Source organism: Oryctolagus cuniculus, chromosome 7 (genome assembly GCF_964237555.1).
Source record: "Oryctolagus cuniculus chromosome 7, mOryCun1.1, whole genome shotgun sequence".
NCBI lineage: Eukaryota > Metazoa > Chordata > Mammalia > Lagomorpha > Leporidae > Oryctolagus > Oryctolagus cuniculus.
The window spans coordinates 33,198,299-33,213,209 of record NC_091438.1 but is presented as its reverse complement, the minus strand read 5'-3'; the positions used below and the strand labels follow the sequence as shown (position 1 = coordinate 33,213,209).

At 49.7% G+C, this 14,911-nt stretch overlaps 1 long non-coding RNA gene across 3 annotated transcripts in view; it reads right to left on the bottom strand.

The window, feature by feature from the left end:
- RXRG (retinoid X receptor gamma) overlaps window positions 1–14,911 on the bottom strand; it is a 50,073-nt gene that overhangs the window by 24,486 nt on the left and 10,676 nt on the right. The window contains exon 2 of one of the 3 annotated variants that reach the window (XR_001794394.3): window positions 5,572–5,819. This is a non-coding gene — a long non-coding RNA (retinoid X receptor gamma). Of the gene's footprint in view, window positions 1–2,184; window positions 2,543–5,571; window positions 5,820–14,911 lie in introns of those variants that run through there. The other 2 variants (XR_001794396.3, XR_011390329.1) reach the window with 2 other exon arrangements.

The window sequence follows — 14,911 nt, the reverse complement described above, 5'->3', positions numbered from 1 at the left end:
AGGCAGTAAAGAGGCACTGCAGGTTTGGGGCAAGGAAAAAAATGCCCTTGAAGCTCTACCTCTGTGAACCGAATGAGAGAGCAGCATGAGAAGAGGTCAGAGGAGACACCCAAGGCTACTGTACCTGGTTAGGTACCAGGTGAGGTTCCTGGCCAGGTCTGAGTTAGACCTGGGGGTACAAAGAACAGCAGGGTCTTGGTTCCCAGGTAATTGCTCTTCCTTCACCACACTGTCTGTCTTGAGTGGCAGGAGATTCTCAGTTCTCATCTGCCCTAGCAGCTTCCTGTGCACTTCAGGCATTGGCCAGCAACTTCTGAAAGGGCAGAGTTTCTTTGGGGCACCCTCTCCCTTATCAGAGTGAGCAGTCCTTCCCCAACACAGCTACTCTTCATGAGTCAGGACAGTGGTGAGAGAGGGAGGCTGGGACAGGTGAGTGGACGTTCTCTCTTCTGTCCATCTCTCTGGCTGGTTTGGGCTTTGTGTGGGCTCAGAGCAATGGCAGATGAGATCTAAGGCAACCATTAGAGCACAAACCCATTAACTGCCTTGCTCAGAGGCCCCAAACCCCTGCTGTCTTGTTCCATTAGAAGCAGCCCTGCTGGAAGAGGCACTTTAGAGCCAAGATTCACCACACGGTCCCACCTGCCCCTGCACACAGGCTGGCTGCTCCCTGAAAACAGAATAGAAATGTGCTTGGCTGCTTGCTTGGCTGGCTGCCCTGTGCAGATCCAGCCAGCAACCCAATGCTTCCTGCATGCTTGCACATCAGGTCCCACATTTCTGAACTGTCTTCAGCCCAAATTCCACAAACAGCCAGGCTGCAAGCAGGTGCTCCTATCCCAGGGTGCAGACTCCTCACGGTAGCACTCCTTTAATCTCGTTCCATAACTATGTCTCGAGGAGTAACGAGCCTGGCCCCTGGGCCTGCGTTCCTGTCTGGACCTGTTCCTTCCTCACTCTGTGGTCTTGACCTGGTCCCTTCACTCGACAGACACTCCGTTTCCTCATTTTGAGATGAGTGGTTTTCAAACTGGTGGAGGGAGAGAGGGCTGTGCAGTAGCTGGGGGAGGGGGCAGAGGGAAGTAGAGGCCCCTCATCTGCTGTCCTGCTTCACCCAGGTCTGTTTTTAGTTAGCATGTATGTTGGGCTTCCAAATACACTTTCATTGGAAGCAGAGACTTTATGGCTTAATTTGTTTTCATCATCAGGCTGGATGACCTTTAAGGTCTATTCCAGCTCTAACATTTGCAATTTTAATTATCTAAATATTCTCTATAAAAATGCAAACAGGTTTGAAAGGATAATAATTCAGTTACCAATAAATACCTAAGCAGCAATTACCAAGGACAGAACCCAGGTCAGTAAGCAGGGTTCAGGGAGGGGAGAAGACACGTAGGGGCTGTTTAGAGTCCTATCTGCAGACATCACACTGACAAACATCCGGCATCATCTCTCACCCACACTCACACACACACTCCTATATACACACACACTCAAACACACTTACACACACACTCTCATACATACACTCAAAATGTAGCTAGATCCCTGTAGCTAGATCCTGTATCTGAAAGGTACCAATTATATGTTTAGTATGTTTGGGGATTGCTATCTTCCCCTAGATGCCTCCCAGAGCAGAGACTGAATCTAACTTTTTTTTTTTTTGGGGGGGTGGGTCTCTGAGTGCCTAGTACCGGGCCTGGTTCAATGAGTGCTTCTTGAAATGGATTGCCCTAGAACTTTGTCGCAATACAGTAAACCTGAATCAGGGTTTACCTAGGTGTATAGTACACCCCACCGAGCAACACCAAAGCCAGATAACTGCCATAGAGCACTGTGGAGCTTAAGCCATGGTTTTTCAAATCCACATCTCCTCTGCTGGTCGTGAAAAATCCCTGCACAGTAATCAGGGCCAGGATTTGTAACCCCACAGGAGAGAAAAGGAAACCAAAACAAAAAGTGGCTTGCAAAGGTTTGCAGGGTCTCTGCCTCCATCATGCTGGCTCTGTTCTCTTCACTCTTCAAAACCGAAAGCCCAGCCAGAGCAGAGAGAGAGAAACCCAAACAGCAGAATGACAGAGCACAGAGTGGGACACTGGCCGGCTGCTCCCACTCTGGGACCCTCCCTCCCCACACATACCTTCCTCTCCCCCCCATCTCCCCCATCCCCCCATCTGCACTTACCAGCTCACCGGAGGAGCCTGGGCCTGGGCTGAGACAGCAGGACACATGGGAAATGTCTGTTCCAAGCACCACTCACCGTGGCTCCCCACACCGAGGCCTGTTGTCCTGTGTCACTGGCCCACTGGGGGAAGTCCTGCTGCCATGAGCTCCGGAGCCCAAGCCCTGAACACAGCTCAGTGTCAGAGGCTGCTGAGCTTGCCCCAGCGTTTGGCAAGCTTAATATAGCTTCCCAAAGTCAAAGGTGGCCTCGGCCTCTGCACACAGCCCGGTTGGCCAAGCCCAAAGCTTTCAGCTGACCTTTCAACCCTAAAGCCTCTGTACAGACATACAGTCCAGGAATAGCGGCCCTGTCACTCACACGGCCACGGAGATGAATTTACTGGCCAGGTTTGGCCCAATCAGACTTGAGTATGGTTGCTAAAAGTGGCCTCAGAGGAACACTGCCTTGCCCACTTCCTACCCATGGGCCCTGCCACTCTCTCTCCCTCTCACTTCACCTTGTTTTGCTTCTTCATAAAATGCTTGGTCTTTGAAACGATCTTGTTTGTTCTTTAGGTGTGTGGCTGTCTTGCCTGCTACTGTGTGATTACCACAAGAAGCAAAGACTTTAGTCACCTTGTTAGTCCCTTAACCCAGGGCAGCACCAAGTAGAGCCTGCTGTGTCATAGGTCCCCATAGTTTTCTTGAGCCAAGATTAATGTCCTTTGTAAATCGTGCATTCATCCAAGAACTTGGATGTATCTTTCTGTTTCTAACTACTGGCTTTAACTTACCCTCCTGGGATCCACTCAAAGAGAGAAAGGAATAATCAGACCTCACACGTGCTGGAGGAGAGGGTAGCATGAACTCTGCTGATGCCCGTGGGTGCGAGTGGCCATGGCTGATGCCTGGTCCTCTCTCCTCTGGGGAGCCTTCTCTCATGGGATCAAGGAGTGTGGATGGGCAGTTCCTACATCCCCTCTCTCTGCTCCCCTTGAGCTCTGCCCATACATCTCTGACAGTAACTACACTCTCATATTGCAACAATGTGGCCACCACCCCCACAAGGTCCCTGGGGAACACTGATTACCCATTGTTGAACCCATAGCAGCCAATGGGAAGACCACTGCCCAAGTCAGCGTTAGGTGGATGCAGCATCAGGAATGCAGAGCCAGGAGTCAGGAGTTCTGATCCTGCCTGTGTTGCTGACAAATCACCTGTGCTCACCAAGCCCGGCTACTTCATTTGTGGAGCAAAGGATTCAGGCAAGATGAGGGATCCCTGCCTAGACAGGGCTGGAGCAGTTAGAATGAACAGTGGGGCTTTTGCAATCTGCACAAGGGTCAAAATACAAGGTGGGGGAGAAATGTGTATTTTGAAAAGATCCTACAGATAAGAACCATTCGATTCTCAATCGGGGTGGAAAGGGCTGACCGCATGTGACCCGTGGATGTCCTTTACTGAGTTTCTGGAGTGCTTTAAAATCTTTGAATCTAATGGCATCCTACAGTCCTCAGCAGCTTCACTCACTCACTCACCTGTGTCACTCACCTGGTCCCAGCTCCTGTAATCACTACAATGGATTACCTCTAATCCAAGGAACAACAAATGTTTGAGGTTCTTCTTGCCTCTAAGATTCTGTGACTCCCCTTGGCTTTGCTGTCACATACCTAACATATGAGGTATCCCAGGAGAGAGTCTAGGCATGGTCTCCAAGTTTCTTCTGTATGAGTGGGAAATACTACAGGTACAAGGGGAAATCCCACCATGTCTTTGTGACCTAAATTCCAAGCTGGCTTCAGAACTGTGGTAGTATCCTCTAGGGAAGCAGGACCAACAGGCTCACTTGCTCTCTTCCCCACCCCGTGTGTGTGTGTGCAAGCACACACACACATGTCTATGAAGAAGTTATCTAATGGGAATAAGGAGGTTCACAAACCCTACATCCACAGTGGAGTGGGCAAGCTGGAGTCCCAGGGGAGCCAATGGCAGAGTCTCAAGGCCAGCAGGTGTGAGACCCGCGAGCAGCCAATGTTTCACCTCCATAGGCAGGAGAAAAGTGATGTCCCATTGTGGGGGGTCACTGGGCAGGAAAGTGCTCTTTTGCTCAGAGGCGGGTTGGTCTTTTTGTTTTATTCTGAACCTTCACCTGAGTTGGTGATGCCCACCTGCCTGGGAAAGGTGCACCTGCTTGACTCAATCTGCCTATTTAGATTAGGATCATCCAAAACACTCTCAGAAGCATTGAATCAGCTATCTGCACAACCCATGGTCCAGACACATATAACTGAGCATCCTAAGATCCTACGGTTCTGCTCCCAGCTGTGCTGGGAGTTGGGCCAGTGGGGTCCCTGACTGAAATCCAGGGAGGGGGGAAGGTGTGGTAGATGGGATTATTGGGCCAAATTCTTTACATCCTTTACACCATGTCTCTGTAGTACTTCTCATGAGGTTAGACACAGCCATCCCCCTGGCCCAGAGATGCCACATGACTGTCATAGGCCAGTGTGGTGGCACTGGGCACGTGTGAGCAGAGGCTTCCCTGGGCTTGCTGATGGGGTTTGGCCTTTTGGCCTGCTATGAGACACCGTGAGGGAAGAACAGCCCAGGAAACTGCTGCTTCCTCTGTCTGGGACATGAGGGACACGTGTCCAAGCCCGCAGCTGAGCCCAGCTCACCCACCACTTGAAGCAAAGCCATCCTAGCCTAGCTCAGTCTTGTGAACAATAAGGTAAATGTCTGTTCTGTTTTTGTAAGCCACTGTGAGCTTAGGATTGTTTATTATGCAGCAAGCGCCAACCTACGGGGTTGGGGGGTGGGGGGGGTGATGTTCTTGGGGGGCATTGCAGGAAAGAGTGAAAGGATGCCTGGCCATCCTGTAGGCTTTGCAGGGCAGCAACTCAGTGTCTACCATATCCCCTCCCCCTGTCATGGTAGAAGGCACCTGGAATTAAGGCAGTTTCCATAGCCTCAGAGGCAATAGGTATGTTGCACAGTCTGCCTTCTGCATTTTTCCAGGTACAGCACCTGCCTATTCCCCATCAGCTGTAAGCTCACAAAGAGCAAAGACCATGTCCTGATTATTTCTGAATAATCCATGTGGCACACCATGGACTCAGTAGATGCTCATTACTGACTTAAGAAGAATAAAGGGGGTCCACCACTCTGATGACTTAGACCAAAACCACAAGGCAGGCTCAGCATTGATCACAGCCTCCTGGACAGGAGTTGTCAGTCCCCAGCCTGAGGACTCGATGGATGAATGCCCTGCAGGGAAGTCGGCAGAGGCAACCCCACCCCTCCAGCAAGACACACTAGGCACTTGCTGGGAGCTGAGTCTGCTCCAGGAGCAGCCTGGTGAATCTGGTGAACATGGCTGGAAAGCCCATCGAGAGGAAGGATGCCTACCTGAGAGCTGGGTGGGGCGACCAAATTGATTCCTGGAGGGGCTGCCAGCGCTCCCGAGGGTGGGCCCATGGCAGAAGTGATGACTCGGTATGGAGAACCCAGGGCATTGAGGGGGGTCCCCACTGCACTCAGAGTCCGTGGAGTGCTCACTGGGGTGTCCGTGTAGCTGGGGTGGCTGTCCATGGGCTTCCCTGTGGAGAGAGCTGCTGATGGGCTCATGGACACGGAGCCAGTGTGACCAGGGGATCCTGTAAAAGAGAACAGATGACAAGAGGTTGGGGGAAGCACAGAGGTGCACATGCAGGGACAGAGGCCCAGGCCCATCCCTGCTTTTTTCTCGTGTTCTTCCTTCTTTCAGCCACAGCTACACATCTGTGAACTCGGTGCTCATACCTACATGAAGCTGGCAGTAGAAAGGCAAGCAAAAGACAAAGAGGAGAGAAGGCCTGCCTAGGACAGGTACTCAGTGAGGCTATCATTCTCTGGAGACTCACCTATAGTCCACTCTGGACACACAGCAAGTGCAACAAGGGCACAGCACACAATCCCCCAGGCCTGAGTTACTGTGGCCAAGGCAATGTGAGGGGTGAAGTGAGCAGGAGCCTAGGCTGCCCAAGAATTCCCCACCCTAAACTCTTATTGCTCTGAGAATTAGGGCAAGGCTAAAATTCATTCACCCACATTCAACAAGCATTTATTAAGATGCCACATTATGGGTATCAGAGCTGGAGAGAACCCAGTTCTAGTCCCAGGGGTCTCATTCCACGATGATGATGGAGAAGGCAGGGGATGTTGCCATGTGCCTGGCTTACCATATCTTTTTTTTTTAATTTATTTTATTTTTTTTGACAGGCAGAGTGGACAGTGAGAGAGAGAGAGACAGAGAGAAAGGTCTTCCTTTTGCCGTTGGTTCACCCTCTAATGGCCGCCATTATTCTCTTGTAGCCCTCATTCTCTTGTAGCCAGTGGTTATCTCAAAATGAAAGTGAAGGAAGGGGGCTGGCACTGTGGCACAGCAGGTTAACATCCTGGCCTGAAGCGCCGGCACCCCATCGAGTCCTGGCTGCTCCACTTCCTATCCAGCTCTCTGCTATGGCCTGGGAAAGCAGTGGAAGATGACTCAAGTCCTTGGGCCCCTGCACCCATGTGGGAGACCCAGAAGAAGCTCCTGGCTCCCAGCTTCGGATCGGCGCAGCTCTGGCTGTTGTGGCCAATTGGGGAGTGAAACACCTGATGGAGGATCTCTCTCTCTCTCTCTTTCTGCCTCTCTTCTCTCTGTGTAACTCTGACTTTCAAATAAATAAATAAATAAATCTTTTAAAAAAAAAAGTGAAGGAAAGCACCCTCTGGTGCCTCAGGAACCTGCTATGGAACATTCTCTGTAGAAGAGAACTCTACACAAAACAGCAGCAGCAAAGCAGAGACTGGAAAATACAATGGAGCAGCCCACCCTGAGTCATAGCACTGGATCCTGGTGCAGCAGGAGTGCAGAATATATGCAAAGAAACAATAGCAAAATACAAAGCACTTGAGAACTTTGTGGAAAAGTGGAATTAAAAGCTTTTCTTATAGGGGCCGGCGCTGTGGTACAGTAGGTTATACTGTTGTCCACAGTCCTGGTATCCCATATGGGTACCAGTTTGAGTACCAGCTACTCCACTTCTGATCAGCTCCCTGCTAATGAGCCTGGAAAAGCAGTGGAAGATGACCAAGTACTCGGATCCCTGCACCCACATGGGAGACCCAGATAAAGTCCCTGGCCCTCTGCTTCAGCCTTGCCCAGCCCTGACCAACGTGGCCATTTGGGAGTGAATCAGCAAATGAATGATCTCTTTCTCTCTGTCTCTCCCCCTCTCTCTGTGACTCTGCCTCTCAAATAAATAAGTAAACCTTTGAGAAAAAAGGTATGTTTACCTTGATGCAAAAAAATTAGAAATAGCTGCATAATAGTTTTTTAAAAATATGCACTTCTCCATGAATTGTGTGAAGACCCCTTGTAGTGGCACTTGGCCCAATTACGGCATCCATGTTGTTCATGCAGATAGAAAGGAAGAGGACTTAAGTAGTCAGTCTACACAGCCTGCTGGAGCAGACACCCAGTTCTCAAATGCCTCCATGAGTCACACAGCACACCACGCAAATACAGTGCTGAGCACAGTCAGTCTGGGGCCTCACCTCGTGTGCTTCAGGATTCATTCTACAAATTCTGCAATGTGCCTACTACTTGCAGAATACTTTTCTAAGCCTTTTAAAAAAATGTTTATTTATTTGAGAGGCAGAGTTACAGACAGAAAGAGGGAGAGACAGAGAGAAAGGTCTTCCACCTGTTGGTTCACTCCCCAAATGGCTGCAATGGCCGGAGCTGGGCTGGTCTGAAGCCAGGATTCTGGAGCTTCCTCTAGGTCTCCTAAAATGGGTGTTGGGGCCCAAGCACTCAGGCCATCTTCCACTGCTTTCCCAGGCCATAAGCAGAGAGCTGGATTGGAAGAAGAGCAGCCGGGTCATGAACCGGCACTTATATGGGATGCTGGCACCACAGGTAGAGGCTTAACCTCCTACACCACAGCGCCAACCCCTGAAACTATTCTCAAACATTAATATCTCTCTGGAAAAACATCCATCTGGAATTTCTCTTGGAGGTTTGGCTAGTTCAGTGAAGTTCTACTAGTGGAAGAAGTCACACTCATATTCAAGGATGCTGTGCCTTCTAGTCCTTCTGTTAGGGAGTTTTAGTCCACCAGGGACCATTGCCTCATAAACAGATACACCCCAAGACCCCACGTTCTAGGTACCACAACTGAGGATAAACCACAGACTGTGGGTACACAGGGCAATGGTGAAGGAGTTCAACTTAACAGGTTAGGCATTTATTTTGCATCCTTAGTAACATCAGACAGTCTCCACATATCAACTCAGTGAGCCAGCGAGGATTACTTTGGTCTCTTGCAGATGAGAAAACCTGGGTTCCAACTCACCCCTCTGCTGCTCCCAGTTCCAGGAGCACCTGTCCCCACTCCAATTGTCTGTTCAAAGTCTGATTCAAGTGTCAACTCCTGAAGCCTTCTTTGCCATTCTTGGTCTGGTCTGATATCTTTGTTTTCTAGTAGTTGCTGATCTGTTCTTACTACTGTCTTAGCACTTATTAGATTGTCTTGCCATATTTGTTTATCTCCCTGTCTTTTCCAAGAGACAAGTACCCTAGCATGGTACTTGGCATTGCCCAAGTAGTAAGCAGCAAAGCCTAGATCGCACTTGTCAATCTGAAGCCCACACTCTCGCCTACATTTGCTGTCAAGGACAGCAAAGATGATTTGGGGAGCCATCCACATCACAAACCACAGGATGACTCAATTGCCAAGAGATCTCAAGCAGAAAGTTCATCCGAAGGAGAGAGAAGAGGGCGGCTTCCAAGAACCCCAACCAGGAAAAACAAACATCTCCCCAGCCAGCCACTGATCGGAAAGAACAATTTTAAACTCTTCTGAGGCCCTGGAAGGCTGTGACATTTAAAGAGGCTGAAGTCTGTATACCTTGAGTCGGTTACTAAGATAAACTGTGACAGGTGAGTTAGGAGTCAGCCCTGACTTGATGGGTAAGGAGCCGTGAATTCCACTGGGACAGCAGCTGTCCTGCTCCCACAGCCAAGCCATCCAAAGGAAACTGACTTTTCCCTCCAGCTCTGGCTTTCCAGACACACACCAAGCGGCCCTGCCACTCTCCTTCTGAGTCTGCTTCAAGCGGATCTCAGTGAGACTGTGCCTTTAGAGCTGTACCTCTGGGGTCAAGCCCAGGGCCTCACACCAGGCCTAGAACAATGGGACAGGCAATGACCGAGTTAGTCTCCCATCTCCATCAACCCAAGTGTTCCCAAGGGATGGCACCTGTACCACCAGGGGTGAGGGACATTTTTGTGGGATGTAGGCATACTTTTAGGAAATAGTAATTGTTTTACTTTTTTTCTTCTAATTTCCTTCTGTTTATAGCAAGTGATTAGGTTCCCAATTTTTATATAAAATTATCTTCCTAAAGATAGCTATTTAAGCTTTTTAAAAAGCTTTTAGCCCATAGTTCAGACGCCTATACACCACATCAGAGTGCCTGGGTTCCATTCCCAGCTCTGACTCCTGACACCAGTTTCCTGTCAGTGCAGACTCTGGGAGGCAGCGGTGATTTGAGACCCGGATTGTGTTTTTGGCTTCAGCTTTGTCATGGACCAGCCCTAGTCATTGTAGGTATCTATGGAATGAATCAACAGATGGGCTTCCTTGCTTTCCCCTTCCCTTCCTCCCAAATGTTTTGAAACATTTTGTAAAAAGAATCAGAGAGTGAAGATTGCGGTTCAGCGGCTAACCCACTGCTTTGGATACCCACATCCCACATCAGAGTGCCCATTCAGGTTCCTGCTAATGCTGACAGCAGCTGATACCTCCAGTGTTGGGTCCCTGCCACCCACGTGGGTGAGCTGGACTGAGTTCCAGGTTCCTGGCTTTGGCCTGGCCCAGCCTCTGCTGTTGTGGGCATTTGCAGTGGAACCAGCAGATGAAAGCTCACTCTCTCTCTCTCTCTCACCTTTCAAATAAATAAAAGTAAATCATAAGACGTAAAAAAAAAAAAATCAGTCTGGGGGCCGGCACTGTTACGTAGCGGGTAAAGCCGCCACCTGCAGTGTCAGCATCCTATATGGGCACAGGTTCGAGACCCAGCTGCTCCACTTCCCATCCAGCTCTCTGCTATGGCCTGGGAAAGCTGTAGAAGATGCCCCAAGTCTTTGGGCCCCTTTACCCGCGTGGGAGACCTGGAAGAAACTCCTGGCTCCTGGCTTTGGATCGGCCCAGCTCCAGTCATTGCAGCCAATTGGGAAGTGAACCAGCGAATAGAAGACCTCTCTCTCTCTCTCTCTCTCTCTCTGCCTCTCCTCTCTCTGTGTAACTCTGACTTTCAAATAAATAAATAAATCTTTAAAAAAATCAGTCTAAGCACAAAGGATACCTGATATACAAAATGTCATGAAAAAGAACGATGTTCAGGAAACATCAACCTACACACAAAAATCTATAAATATGAACTTTGACAAGTTTACAGAGTGTTTCAAATATAAAAGATCATGATGTGAAAGTGATTTGAAACTCCGAGTTCCTTGTTGCTGTTCGTATTACTATGATTAGTTAAAAATTAAGGAAGTGTGACTACTTAATGCAGTGATAAGTTTGGTACATTATTGAGATAGAGTGAAATAAGTTCAAGTTTGGTTTCTTTTAAAGATATGGTTTATATCTGCTGAGTCAATGACCCGCAAGAGGGGGGATACTTTATTACCACATTAAAAAATAATAAAATTGAAAAAAAAGAAATGTATATCTTATACAAATATATTTTGGACCTTTGCCCCTCAAAATGATCCAGTAATTCTTAGAAATACGAAAATAGCTTTGTTATTTATGGTGCAAAACAATGACTTTTATGACAAAAGGGTTTCTCGGTGGAACTCAAACACATTCTCACAAATAGGCACTTACACACCCCTACAATAACACTTTTATCAGCTCCTCACACTCCCTCACTTTTGTTCCCCAGCCACATGGACACTAAAGCCAGCATCAAAAGGCACCACAGGTTCTCTAGAAACATGGGTATGACTTATTTCTTTCTCTTCCTCGCCAAGCCTTTGGGTTGATGAACAAGGACAGGAGACCTTGTTTTCCCGGCCGGCTCCTGTGTAGTATTTACCGGAAGTTGGCCCAGGGTGGGCTCTATCTGTAGCCCCGGGATGCCTCATCCACATCTGAGGTCAGGTTTTTCTCTAATGCTCCCCTTCGGCCCCTGCTGCAGCTTCACTGTAGGTGTTCATGCAGTGTTCACATCGGAACTTGAATCCCACAGTGACAGTACAAAGGGCAGGGGTCTTTGAAAGGTGAGTTGGCCAGGAGGGCTCCACCCTCAGGAGTGGGACTAAGAGAGGCTTCGGGGAGCTGCCTGGCCCCTCCGTCTCTTCAGCAAGCGAGGACACAGTGCTTGCTTCCTTTTGCCCCCTCTGTTGTGTGAGGAGTTAAAAGGGGCGCCACATTGGAAGCAGAGAGGAGCCCCTTATCGGACATTGAACTGCTGGCGGCCTGACCCTGGACTCGCAGCCTCCAGAACCGGGAAGTCACTGCTACGATTTATAAGTTACCCAGACTGAGGTATTTTGTTATAATAGCACACAGAGACTGAGACAGTCTCTCAGCCCAGTTCCCCTGTTGGTGGACCCCTGGCCTCTGCAACCCATCAGCCTCGCCGGCTCCCTGGTGCTGCACCCCGAGATCTTCCAGGCCCTCTGCCTGCCCGCAGGCCTGGAAAATGTACAAATTCCGTGCTCTTCAGAGCTAATTCTCTTTATGCAGGCAATGATTTCATTAAAAATGGCTTATCTGCTGGGAAGCACTAGAGATGTTTCTCGGGAGGTCCCCACCTCTCCTGCTAACAGCCCCAAGAAAAATGTCTCATTCCTGGGCCTCATTCACCCCAGTAGATCGTACTCCGTGGCCTCCAAGCTCCCTTCCGGCTTCATGAGCATCAGCAGAATATGGCTTCCTGGAATGGAAAAAGAGGAAGAGCAGCGGCAGGCGGGGGTGTGTCTGGAATGGGCAGAGGCAGGACCCCTTACTGAGGGTTCCCTGCCGTCATACCTTGTCCACATTAGACCCCCAAGCCGTTTGGCCTTCCCAGTCGCAACCGCGATGCTGCGAGTGTCCCCGGAGCCACAGCTGGGGTGGGCAGATGCAGAGTGCGTGGCAGGACTGTGCCTTTGCAGGCTCTGCATGCACGGAGGCCACCAGCTCCGGAAGGGCAGTGCCATGGAGCAGCAGGCGAGAGCTCTGAAGCCAGCAAGTCCAAGGTTGGACTCGAGGCTTCACCACTTTCCAGCCATGTAAACTTGAGCAAAGAACTTGACCTTGAAACTGCAGTTTCCTCCCCCATAAAGTCAGACAAACACGCCTGCTACAGAGGACCACTGGGTGCTTCTGGGCCCACTGGCCTGGTGGTAGCAGCTGTAATTGTTTCCCATAATGTAAAAGGGAGGAGAGGACTGTGTCTGGCTTGAACATCACAGAAAGGTATACATGTAGAGGGCTTATCCCAAGCCAGGAAGAGTAAATGCTCAGTTAAGAAAGAGTAAACTTTGGGGGCCGGTGCTGTGGCGCAGCAGGTTAACGCCCTGGCCTGAAGCGCCAGCATCCCACATGGGCGCCAGTTCAAGTCCCGGCTGCTCCACTTCCAATCCAGCTCTCTGCTGTGTCCTGGGAAAGCAGCAGAAGATGGCCCAAGTCCTTGGGCCCCTGCACACATGTGGGAGACCCAGAGAGGGCTCCTGGCTCCTGGCTTTGGATCAGCGCAGCTCCAGCCATTGCAGCCAATAGGGGAGTGAACCATAGGATGGAAGACCTCTCTCTCTCTCTCTCTCTCCCTCTCTGCCTCTCCTCTCTCTGTGTAATTCTGACTTTGAAATAAAATAAATAAATCTATTTTTTAAAAAAAGAGTAACCTTTGTCATATGGTATTAAGGACATGCCAATTGTTTATAATATTGAGTTACCTAAATGGTTAGTTTCTAGTCATTTCTCAGAGCCCCAAGTGCCTCTCCATCCTCCCAGCCACCCCAGCCTTTCCCCTGTGGACCCCCCACCCCAATCTCCCCACAAGTGTGAGCCTGACATAGAGGTCCTCCATGCTGACTTCATCTTAAGTTCCCGGTGAAAAAGAGAGATAGAGAGAGATTTCTCATCCAGTGGTTCATGTTCCAAATGCCCACAACAGCCTGTGCTGGGCCAAGCTAAAGCCAAGAAATGGAAACTCAATCAGTCTCCCACATGGGTGGCAAGGGCCCAAGTATCTGAAGCAGCACCTGCTGTCTCACAGAGTGCACATTAGCAGGAAGCTGGAATAGACAGCAAGCACTGCCAGGACTCAATCCCAGGCTCTCAGATATTGTAGTTGGACATCCCAAAAGGTAGCTTAACCGTTGTGCCAAGTATCTGCCCAAAATTATTCATTGACTAATCGATGAATATAATAATCAGAATAAACAGAATAAACAGAAATCATTTACATAAAAAGTTCACTATCCTTGATGTTTACCAGAACTGAAATCTCTGAACAATAAATTGAGTGCGTGTGTGTGTGGAAGAGAGCAAGAGCAAGAGTGAGAGAGAGAGAGAGATTATTGAAAAAGAGAAGCGAGGCTAGGGTACTTAGAACCACAGAATTCTTACCAAGCTAAGGAAGTTGCTTAGCAACCTCATCGTCGGCCAATAAAAGTAGAATGTCAAGTACTCAGTCTTCCTAACTGGCCAGACACGGAGCAAATGCTTGGTGTTTCCACCCCCTTGCTGCTGTGCCAGGCTGCAGAGTTCGCTCTTCCATTAGCAACCCTCTTCAGGATAGATTGGAAACTTGTAAGGAATCATTGACAATGGCTAGTGGCCACCCATGGGGAAAAGGACAGAGCTAAGAACTTGCTATTCTCAGAGTTAGGACCATCCCTCTGAAGTCACAGGAGCATCGCAGGGCCCCATCCCTGCGATGGTGGGTCTCTCCCACTGTGGGAACAATCACACACCAAGGCCAAGCCTTCTCCCTCCTGCGGAGTGATGTGGTGCCAAGGCTGACAACCATGGGCTATTCAGACACCTGGCTCGCTCTTCTTTGTCCAAGGGACGCTGACTCACACATGCTTTCCCTGCCTGGCTCTCGATACACAGGTGAGCCGCTGAGTAAGCCTGTGAAGGCTCTTCAGTGCCGTCTTCTCTGCTAAGAAACAACAGCAACTGCAAACACTCACTGGGCAACTGTCATGGGCCCAACATGCTTCTAAGCACTTGACACAGTTGAACCCACTGCATACTGCATACCAGCGATTCGGCTTGGAGGTCCGTATGCTTATCATCCCTGCAGTACAGATGCACAAGTACAAGGATGGAGAAATCAAGTAACTTGCCAAGGGCACATGGCTAGCAATGGTGCAAGTAACACTCGAGCCTGGGGTGAGGCAGCAGATCTGGATTCTAATCCTAGCCCCGGGGCCAGCACTGTGGTGCAGCAGGTTAAAGCCCCAGTCTGCAGTGCGGGCATCCCATATGGGTGCCAGTTCTAGTCCCTGGCTGATCCACTTCCAATCCAGCTCTCTGGTATGGTCTGGGAAAGCAGTGGAGGATGCCCCAAGTCCTTGGGCCCCTGCACCTGCATGGGAGACCTGGGAGAAGCTCCTGGCTTCGGGTCAACGCAGCTCTGGCCGTTGTGGCCATCTGGGGAGTAAACCAGCAGATGGAAAACCTCTCTCTCTTCTCTCTGCCTCTGCCTCTCT